Source organism: Priapulus caudatus, unplaced genomic scaffold, assembly GCF_000485595.1.
Source record: "Priapulus caudatus unplaced genomic scaffold, Priapulus_caudatus-5.0.1 Scaffold170, whole genome shotgun sequence".
Lineage (NCBI taxonomy): Eukaryota > Metazoa > Priapulida > Priapulimorpha > Priapulimorphida > Priapulidae > Priapulus > Priapulus caudatus.
This window is the reverse complement of record NW_014577231.1, coordinates 697,178-708,915: the sequence shown is the minus strand read 5'-3', so window position 1 is coordinate 708,915 and position 11,738 is coordinate 697,178. Positions and strand designations below refer to the sequence as shown.

At 41.3% G+C, this 11,738-nt stretch overlaps 1 protein-coding gene across 1 annotated transcript in view; it reads right to left on the bottom strand.

Moving 5' to 3' along the window:
* The window catches only part of LOC106806627, a 45,800-nt gene that overhangs the window by 12,096 nt on the left and 21,966 nt on the right, over positions 1–11,738 (bottom strand). The window lies entirely within an intron of this gene.

Sequence of the window (11,738 nt, the reverse complement as noted above, 5' to 3'; positions counted from 1 at the left end):
CTCATAGCTGATGTGAAGATCTGCTCGAGCAGCAAGAAGAAGCAGATACCAGACTACTTCTCCCATGCCAAGCACTGTGGCTGGCATCTGGTCTAGCAGCTGCTGCTGATTGTGTCACCGAGCACCGATGTCTTCATTCTGGGAATGGGCATTTACACCACAGTTAACCATGCGCACGATATACTTCCGACTGTATGTGAGGTTAAGAAAGGCCGCAGATTGCCATTGGTTCTCGACCAAATGTGCTTGCTCCTTGGTCTCCACTCGTTTAGCAGGGTGGCGGTCACCGTTACAGCTTTGCTGGCCGGGGGTAAGGTTTTAGCATCTTCGGCCTGCTGAACCTGAGCGACACATTATTACCTTACAAGCCCTAGGCCAGTCATGGGATGTTTCAGGCAGAACTTGCTTCCAAGACTTAAGAGCACTGACATGTGACCTTTCAGTGCGAGGACGGCCACTCACAAGGCAGTAATGAATTGCTCCGATTCAACACGTTCTGCGCAAAAAAGCGTGAGTTGAATCTTGGCAACTTCCGCCCTGCGACACTTCCTTGCTTAATCATGAAGAGGCAAAGCAAACTTATGCAAAATGCTGGCCATATGGAAGAGATGCATGAAAGGAATTAGACATTCACTCGCTGCAATTGCCATCGGATGGAAGGAAGTTAGATGGGGAGTTCAGTAGTGATTGCGCGTTTTAGGGAGATGGGCACCACCCGCCCTGAAGCTGCTGAGATGAATGAGATTGCTTGGCAAACTGTCCAAGGGGGATGACAGAGGGGAGAGCTGTTCTTGCCTCAGAAGCAAGATGAGTAGGCACCTACTCTTGCAAGCTGTGCAAACATCGCAGTAACGCAGCAGAGGAGGAGGTACGTATGAAATCGACTGAATGTGGGAAGTCAATGATGATGGGAGATGATTGATATGATGAAATTTGAAATGAATGAGTGATGATGACAGTGCGTCCGATGTAGAGTAGAGCTAGTAGTGATTTAGTTGCCAAAGGTTTCATTTCTTTTAACTTTTTTCTCCTTGCCGTAGTACAGTCTGTGTGTGTCAGAACAGTTTGTAGGCCTAGCATACAAGTGCTTGAAAGTGATAATAGTTAGACGCGTGCAGAGACTTTTAAAGGTGGCAATATAATTTAGTGCATTCTTTCTTTTGGGGAACCAAACCACCGTGGCCGACTGAACCGCTAATTTAAGAGGCTACATCTATGTACTCACAGCTACGTTTAACCTATATTTGTATAGGAACAGTATTTACATCTATTTTAAACTATATGTAATTGAAGGTGATGATGCATTACATTGTAATGTACGCGGTTTTATGTTCTAAAGCTTTTAGAAACGTATGCTAAAAAAAAGGATTTCACTGGTTAAGCGGTATGGCGATGACCCTTGACCTAACAGCACAGATGACGGCTTTGGTATGCAAACCTTCTCATTAATAAGATAAGAAACTTTAATCTTCATGTAGTATTTGACATTCAAGTATATTGATAATAGTGTCAAATAATCGCAAACAAATTACAAGCTATATTGACATCTTCACATGTGTGCGCATTTTCGGCCCGGCAAAAAATTACCGTTTTCTGAAAATGTATCAAACTAACGTTTTCATACTGTAAGGCTCAGAAATAAAGATAAAGTTCACATTTTCAGGCATAAACTTGACTTTGGAGATCTTTTTATCTACCATTTGAACCCAATTTGTTGAGAGAATCGAATTGGTGTGTAGCTGTGGTTAGTTTCTTATTGGAGGGACATGGTCCAGATTTTAAGCCAGGGTCAAAAAATTCTTGACCTTTTGAGCCGTCTGGTGACGGCGGACATGAATAGACTTTATCAGCATATAACAATAATAGGCAGTGTGTAGGGCGAATAACATCTTACATTTTTGAGTTGGTGCATTTGTAACTAATTGAGCACAATGTAGAAAAAAATATATGTAGTTTTCATTTCCCAGCTACCCCCGATTTATGGGTCCGACGTCTGACGCGCGTTATGCCAGTCTAAAGAGGATGCATCAACTACAGCTAAGCTGTGGATGCTGGGCTGGGGCCAGCGTTTTCTTTTCATCTATGGATATAGGCTAATTCAAGTAAAACATTGCGTGAGAATTTGCGCACCCCAGGTGGTACCAATATCTGGTCTGCTGCATGACTCATAGAGTAGCTGGTGCTTCGACCACAAATTCCGTCCAATCACAAATTCGATGGTTTGCAGAGAACAACATGCGGCCGTGGCGTTTACAGTGTTTTTTAACGTTGTTTTTCACCGGTTTAACGGATACAGCTGCGAGCGTTCGCCCAACGCTGACGATGATCAAGGCATTCACAAATCGTTACCGACACCGCCTCGAAAAACAACATCCGACACCACAGCCACTTCGTGCCATCGTGGGAGTCACTAGCATGCGACCAATCCCCGCCCCTTACCCACTGTGCGTGTCACAACTCTCGCAGGTGCCACAACGTTTGTGTCGAGCCCGCTTGCACGTTGACTAGAAGGGATAGCTGACAAGCAAACACGAGCCAGCACACCTGCGTTTTTCACACGCATATGACGTGAGAGAAAAATGCGCGGAACGCTTTTAAATTTCAGGCAAGTACGCCATTCGTCTTCAAGGTGTCTGCCATTTTGGAAATAAGCGCATAGTGGCGTAACAACTCACTTAATCTAAGGTTGTGTAATGTTGGGCAGCGGAAATGGCAAGAATCGGTTACGTGCTAGGAATCACATTTGAAGTGTATATCGTTAGCCTACAGGAGTCGCTCCTATAGTAAGTGTTCTCAACTATTCGACGGCTCGAAATAATTGCAATTAGTGCTTCGCTCAATGGCAACTCTATCCAGCGTATATGACTTATAAGCGTCTTGCGTTCCACAAACGCCACGCCGCCCGAGCAAAGGGCAGGCAGAAAAACTAAAACTAATATTCTAGTGTTCATTGGTAATAGTGCGCTACGCGATAAACAATCGGGTTCGCTTGTGCTGCAGATTATGCCATTGTACTGCCATAGTAATATCTAGCCTTATCTGAGATCGCAGGTGTTCATCAGGGTCTACGGGCGTTACCGGCCGCAGTGGTTGAAAGATCTACGTAGCGCCAACGATAAACTAATACCTGTGCTCTATTAATTGGTAATGCCCTTACGAATAATGTCAATTAATGTGAAGTCTTCATTACCTAAATGTGTCTTGTTGTAGTCACGCTTGCTTTTCATTTGTTGAGTGATTTTTATCCCTCTCCGCACATCAGCACATTTATTTCTTAAGACGTACTGCGAAACATCTAAGCTATAAATAACGAAAACCTTAGGACGACACCCCCCCCCGAATTTTCTGGCGGTCTCTCAAAAATTCTCAAATACTTAACAGATCTTATGGAGACCGGAATATTTTCCTAATAAAATATATTAGGTTCTCGTACACTTATCTACAGTCGCACCAAAATTTTTACACGGTCCGTGAACTAGCTTTCCTCCTATCCCGCCATGTAAATCTCTTTTTCCCCCAATTGAAATTTTTATACACTATTCGAAGAGAAAAAAATCTGTGAATGAAACAATAAGAGAAATAGAGAAAGAGAAAAAAGAGAAAAGAGAGAGAGGAGGGAGAGAAAGAAGAGAAAAGCAGGAACGAGAAGAAATGCAGAAAGAGAGAAGAGAGAAGAAGAGAAAGAGAGAAGATGAGAAAGAGAGAAAGAGAGTGACAGAGAGAGAAACAGAGAGAAAGAGAGAAAGGAGAAAGGAGAAAGGAGAGAAGAGAGCAAAGAAAGAGAAAAAGAGACAATAGAAAAGTAGGAAAGAGCAAGAGAGCAATGAAAGGAACCGAAGAGAAAGAGAAAAGGATGAATAGTAGTAGTATAGAGATAGAGAGAAAAAGTTTAGAGAGGAATAAGTAGCAGATAAGGAGAGCGAGTTAGAAGAGAGAGGAGGGGGGCGAGAAGAGAGAGGTAGAGAGAGAGAACGCAGAGGAGAGAGAAGGAGAGGAGAGAGAGAGGAGAGAGAGAGAATGAGAGCGGATAGAGAAAAGAGAGAACAACAGAAGGATAACTCAGAGAGAGGCGAGGTGGAGAGAGAGAGAGAGAGAGAGAGAGAGACGAGGAGACGAGAAGAGAGAGAGCGCAAGAGAAGAAAGAGAAGAGAGATAACCAGAAGACAACTCAGAGAGAGGGAGGACGGGGAGAAGAAGAGAGAAGAGAGAGAGATGAAGGGGGGGGCAGCCACAGCATAGCCTACAGAGCCCCATAGTTGGTTATTTAATTATACCATGTTTGTTTATACGGTGCACTTTTAGCAGAAATGTCTCTCATGAGGCAATGCGTTGCTATAAGCTGCGATCTGTGTACGCGAGGACATAATAAAGTACGATTTTTAGTTATTTTGCTCATATTTATAGACCTCAGCGAAATAGTTACAGATACTACCCCTTACGATAGTGAGAGAGATCATGGATGAATACCATGAATTTTAGAGGAGTAAAACAATAAGATATTTAGTGAAGCCCTATTTATGTGTAGCATATTACCGGCACGTGGGTGAGGGCAGTATTATTCAGCCTAACTTTTATATCCAGATTATAATTCTCAAACTTGTGGTGCGTCTCTTGAATCGGAGAGTGCTGGAAGACGCCGGACATATGGTTTTACGTGCGACTTATGTAAGCGATGTCACGATGACTACACTCTACGACACACAAATATTGTTAATGCGATGAATGCCGTGTTATAATTCTCCTTGCGATTTAATTAAAATAATAATATACTAATGATAGATTTCATTAATTTAACAAACACTCTTCGCCATACGTCTTTTGTACAAATTGCCCGTAAGGCGAAATGAAGAGAGCCAAGGAGAGACTGCGAGTGAGAGAGAAGAGGAATAGGCGACTGAGTATGTGGACCTGTCAGAAAGGGAAGCAGATGAGAGAGGGGGGGGCCGCGGTCGGTGTGCGAGACAGAGGGAGCGAGAGTGAAAGTAGCGTGGAGAGAGAGAGAGAAAGCGAGAGAGGATAAGAAAGAAAAAGAGAGCAGAGAGAGAGAAGAGAGGAAGGATTTATACGGAACCGTCTTCATCTTCTACCCATATTTATTTAAGATATTATATATTGTATATTATTGTAGAGCAATGCAGCAGGCAGGTTTATGCATTAGTTTCGCACCGACGAACCTGATAAGGTCCAAGATGGAGTTGTCTCTGATAAGATGCTCAACATGTTCGCCTGCAATATATACACCCACCACTGCATCGTTAATATTGGTATAGGCTCTGTGTTTTCAGATACATTTACAAAACTTTTAGCTGTTTCTATATCGATTATAAACAGGAAGTGGATGAATGGGCTTTTGGAGGCTACTTGCCTACACTGCTTGGCATCATTAGCTACAGACGATTAGATGATGGATAGATGGATAGATAAATAAATAGATAGATAGATAGATAGACAGGACATAGGCAGATATATATAGTATATATATAATATATATATATATAGGATAGATAGATAGATAGATAGATAGATAGATAGATAGATAGATAGATAGATAGATAGATAGATAGATAGATAGATAGATAGATAGATATATGAATCGATGGATTGATAAAAGAAAAAGAAAAAAAAAGCTAGACAAATAGATAGATAGATAGATAGATAGATAGATAGAAAGAAATCTACACATATATATATAAATAGATACACAGATGAATAGATAGATCGATAGATAGATCGATAGATAGATAGATACACAGATGAATAGATAGATAGGTAGATTGATCGATCGATAGATAGATAGATAGATAGATAAATAGATAAATAGATAGATAGATAGATAAATAGATAGATAGATAGATAGATAAATAGATAAATAGATAGATAGATAGATAAATAGATAGATAGGTAGATAGATAGATAGATAGATACACAGATAGAAAAACAGATACACAGATGAAGAGATAGATAGATTGATAGATAGATAGGTAAATAGATAAATATATAAACAGACAGACAGACAGATAGATAGATAGATAGATAGATAGATAGATAGATAGATAGATAGATAGATAAATAGATAGATAGATACGTACGTACGTATGTACTTAATACATATATTCATACATGGGGGTTTCCATTCAATTCCATTTCATCATTGCTTTTATGTGTATGGTTTCGCAGAGGGCGAGACCAGTTATGTCGCAACCTACACCAATCCTCAATATGGTTTCACTCTGATTTCTGTGTCTTCATATTGTCGCATAATCTACGTTTCGCTAGGCTAACTTTATAGCCGGAATTATGCTCTTATATGGCTTCTATTGCGTATTATGTATATGCTAGTACCTGATTCTTATACTGCGACGCTACTCGCATTATCTGTCCTGGCAATGCCATATGTATGCATTTTCACCTCCAAATACCCAGGTGAATACACGCAAATCGCTTCTGTTAATTTAATCAAGTGGGACGTATTTCCATTTTCTTACTCAAAAATAGGATTTGATGAGAAGGAAAGACGGTCAACAAAGTAGGAAATAGGAGTACAAGCAGGATTGTCAAAGAGCATAATATTGCACATAATTGATATTGCACATATATATATACTATAATAGATTATTTTTGATATTGATGGAAAAAATAATTCGGAACGAGTAAAAGAAAAATTTGATGTAATAACACATCATAAAAAGAACTGATAAATTTACACCTGCGCACGCACGCACCCACTCACGCTCGCACGCGTTCGCAGAGAGAGAGAGAGATGCTGTTTGCGTCATCGTATTTCACGTACGCGTTGCTTGCTAAACTCCTATTTGCGTCAGCGTCAAGAACATCAGCGTCGCGGGATGATACGATCTGCGTCTGCGTTCATCGCACGGGCGCGACTACTAGTGTAATGAAAAGAACTTCACATTTTCCCAGTGATTGGAATTCGTCTAATCTCTCTCTATTCTATTCTCGTAGGTGATCGTGGTTAGTCATGCAGCGTTACGGCTGGAAGGTACACCTACCATCGTCACCTCCTCACCGCCCCCCCCTCCCCCGCAGCACAGCAAACCCCCTTGTTGATGGTCACATTCAGTGGGGAACATGAAGCTGTGCCGCGGTGCATGAAATGGCCGGCGCGCTGCGCGGGAATGACATTCACCCGTCTATATGTGTGGCTTGTGGTGGAATTCCCATTGAACAATCAATCGATCAATTGAACGTTTGAATTTTGACACATATCCCCCTCCCATACTATGCAGCCTCCAAGTCGGCAATGCGTTTGGATTAAATTCATCTGTCAAAAGCCAATCTGTTCCATACCGCTACATCGCGTCCATAACTCCCGTCCATAAATTATAAACTCGTTTTGTGTTGCACCTGCTCAGCAAAATCCGATGACAGATGATTTTAAATCGACTCTCCGGCCGTTTAAAAAATGTGCGGGCTGTCGAAATCGTCAGCAATGCAGGCTAAATTTCTCTACTGTTTGCCATGCGCGCCGCCAATGTGCAGGCCTACGCTACCTCTGTTCCACACTCGATTGAAAAGCTTTAAGAAATTTTAGCCTATAAATGCTATAATTCTGGCGATCCGTACGCTACGCGATTCTTGCGATAACTTTTAGAGAAACGCACAAAAAGAGTAAGCTGCAGCCATCTAGCTGTGTGTGTTTACACGGCAAACCGGCTGCACGCTAATATTTCGTGCGTTTATTACCACAAAGTATACTCGTATAAAACGGTTACAACAGAAGTCAATATATGATGCTAGCAATTCGTAAAATTACGGCGATATTCTAAAACAAGTCAGGAATCCGGATAGTACGGGTTATAGGGAAAATAAATCACTGAAAGCCTGACTAAAGGTCTGGATATTTTATCCAAAGCATACTTGTGAAATATTCATACTATCATTGCAAGAGAAAGTTCACGACCACCAGAAGACTGCAGGGACTTTGCATACATTAATACATCTTCGCATCATTAATATATCATCCCGAAAACATGAATACGAAAATAAAAGAGCACGTTCGATTCCGTATGTACAACACTGCCGATACTAATGTCCTCATAATAGGCCTACCTGTCAAATCATAGATGAAGAAGAAATGCGTCACTAACTCAGCGTGACGTAGTAGTATACCAGGGTGACAAGAGCTGCCATGTGCCGCGGGCATAATGTACTTATACGAGATCTTTCCGTGAACTGCTGCAGCATTACGCATGTTTAACCGTTGCCGGTCAAATCGACAAACTCATCTTATATCCACCGACACTACACACGTCAGCAATATGTCTTAATTCTGTCTCACGGACACACCCGTTTATCCCTTATAGTCACCTCTACACAGGAAAACTAGAAAAAAAATTAGCTGGAGTTACGCATCTATGCGATGCGGAAACGCGGGTTTATAAAACTCTGGTTATTTGACACCACAATTGGAGCCAAATGTGGCTAGTGTGGGAACAAATGTGCAAAGAACCCCAAATAGTGCACCCTGGTGTCGAAAACGTCCCCTGGTCAGCATCGTCGTAAAGACGCAATATTCCTGAAAAATACGCGCTTTTCAAATGCAGCGTGGAGACGAATCCGCAGAAAACCCCGTTTTTAAACACTGACTTTTTAAAATCCGTTTTCTATAAATCATCATGTGAATGCAACTAATTATTGCAGATTATTACTAAAAATGTCGTCAGATCAAAATCTAAGAAAGGGTAGAAATTCTTCATCAACGTTTGTTTGCAATTAGTTTCCTTGATCTAACCTAATTTTCGCTCCGCCACCACCAAGCGCTCATCGCTGATGGGTAGAGGTTATATATTTGAAACGTTGGAAATATACACTACACCTCTTCATGATACGTGATATAGCGAACCAAGAAGCCAGAACGATTGTCTAGTCCGATAGCGCACTGTGCCGCATTGCAATCTTATTGCCAATGTGTGTCATAATATAATAAGTGATATCGGAAAGTCCAGCTGTGTTATTAAGGTAATAGAAAAAGGGGGTATAAAATGGCCGAGTGCGCTTAAGAAAGTACATGATTAATGTAAACACACGTGCGTTTTGCATTAACACAAACATTGCAAAATATCCCAAATGACCACAATCATATTTCTAAATGTTTCTGTAAACAAAAACGCACCTGTGAATTGAAGTACGATGTTAGTGAAAAGAATTATACATAACATATATATAAAAATACATTTATCCGCAAAATTATAAACACTGAACAAATTTCTTATCACTGTGCAGACATGGTTTAATTTTTTTTTACTTTCCATCGATTCTCATGGACATCGCACAAATAAAGGAAACCAATGTTGTCTCGGATCGCTTTTATGGCGGGGAATTAAAAGGCGTCGTGGATTCACGATCCACTTTATCTGCGTACAATATGCATGCCGTAACGCGTGAAGTAAGCTATGATAACACCTCACGCCCATAAATCCGTATTTAATGCCAACTTCTATAGACTGCGCCGTATTTCTACACGGTATATTAACCACATGTAGGTCTAGCAGTAGAGGCTGCCAAGTACCACCCGCTTAGCGTAACGTGTTCTTAGTTAGTCGTTTTTATTGCATACACATACATTGAACACATACACAGAACGCAAAATTATTTATGTAATTGACTTGAAATCAACGCCTTTAAAGCAGAACCTTTTATCGACACAGCCAAAACCGCTATCGAGAATTAAAGTTTCTTTGACGTTTTGGAGACAACTCGCATTATTATAATATTATATATTATAAATATAATAAGCATCGTACATTACTGCTAGTTTGCTACACGACGGGAACAATTTACCGCTTATTTTTGTGTGCAAAAAAACATAGACTAGCTGGTGCTTCGACAATTCCGTCCATCACAAATTCATGGTTTGCAGAGAACAACATGCGGCAGTGCGTTTTTACGTTGTTTTTACGTTGTTTTTCACGGTTTAACGACAGCGCGAGCGTTCGCAACGCTGACGATGATCAAGGATTCACAAAATCGTTACCGACACCGCTCGAAAAAACAACACCGACACCACCAGCACTTCGTGCTATTCGTGACGTCACTAGCATGCGACCAATCCCCCGCCCCTTACCCACTGTGCGTGTCACACCTCCGCAGGTGCCACAAAACGTTTGTTCGAGCCCGTTGCACGTTGACTAGAAATAGCTGACAAGCAAACACGAGCCACACACCTGCGTTTTTCACACGCATATGAACGTGAGAGAAAAATGCGCGGAACGCTTTTAAAGTTAGGAAGTACGCCTTCGTTTCAAGGTGTTCGCCATTTTGGAAATAGTGACAATAGTGGGTAACAAACTCACCTTCATCTAAGGTGGTAATGTTGGGAGGGGGCAGGAATCGTTACGTGCTAGGAATCACATTTCGAGTGTATATCGTTAGCCTACAGAGTCGCTCCTATATAAGTGTTCTCAACTAGTTACGACGGCTCGAATAATTGCAATTAGTCTTCGCTCAAAGGCAATCTATCCAGGTTATATGACTTATTAGCGTCTGCCGTTCCACAAACGCACCGCCGACCCGAGCAAGGGCAGCAGAAAAACTAAAAACTAATATTTATGTTCATGGTAATAGTGCGCTACGCCGATAAACATCGGGTTCGCTTGTGTGCAGATATGGCATTGTACTGCCAGAGTAATTCTAGCTATACTGAGATCGATGTTCATCAGGGTCTACCGGGCGTACCGGCCGCAGTGTGAAAGATCTACGTAGGCCAACGTAACTATACCTGTGCTCTATTAATTGGTAATGCCTTACCGAATTAATGTCAATAAATGAAGTCTCATTACCTAAATGTGTCTTGTTGTACGTCCACGTTGCTTTCTTTGTTGAGTGATTTTTATCCCTCTCCCCGCCACATCAGCACATTTATTCTAAGACGTACTTGCGAAACATCTAGCTATAAAATAAACCGGAAAACCTTAGGACGACACCCCCCCCCCCAATTTCTGGCGTCTCTCAAAAATTCTCAAATACTTAACAGATCTTAGGAGACGGAATATTTTCCTAATAAATAATCATTAGTTCTACGTACACTTTCTACTAGTCGCACAAAATTTTACACGGTCGTGAACTAGCTTTCCTCCTATCCCGCATGTAAATCTATGAAAATTTTTATACACTATTCGAAGAGAAAAAAATGTGAATGAAACAATAAGAGAAATAGAGAAAGAGAAAAAAAAGAAAAAGAGAGAGAGGAGGGAGAGAAAGAGAGAAAGCGAGAACGAGAGAAAGAGAGAAAGAGAGAAAGAGAGAAAGAGAGAAAGAGAGAAAGAGAGAAAGAGAGAAAGAGAGGACGAGAGAAAGAGAGAAAGAGAGAAAGAGAGAAAGAGAGAAAGCGAGAAAGAGAGAAAGAGAGAAAGAGTAAAAGAGAGAAAAAGAGAAATAGTAAAAGAGAGAAAGAGAGAAAGAGAGAATGAAAGAAAGAGAGAAAGAGAAAAAGAGATAGATAGATAGATAGAGATAGAGAGAAAAAGTTAGAGAGAGAGATAATTAGAGATAAGGAGAGCGAGTTAGAGAGAGAGAGAGGGGGGAGAAAGAGAGAGGTAGAGAGAGAGAGAGAGAGAGAGAGAGAGAGAGAGAGAGAGAGAGAGAGAGAGAGAGGGATAGAGAGAGAGAAAGAGAGAAACAACCAGACAGACAAACTCAGAGAGAGGGAGGGTGGGAGAAAGAGAGAGAGAGAGAGAGAGAGAGAGAGAGAGAGAGAGAGAGAGCGCGAGAGAGAGAAA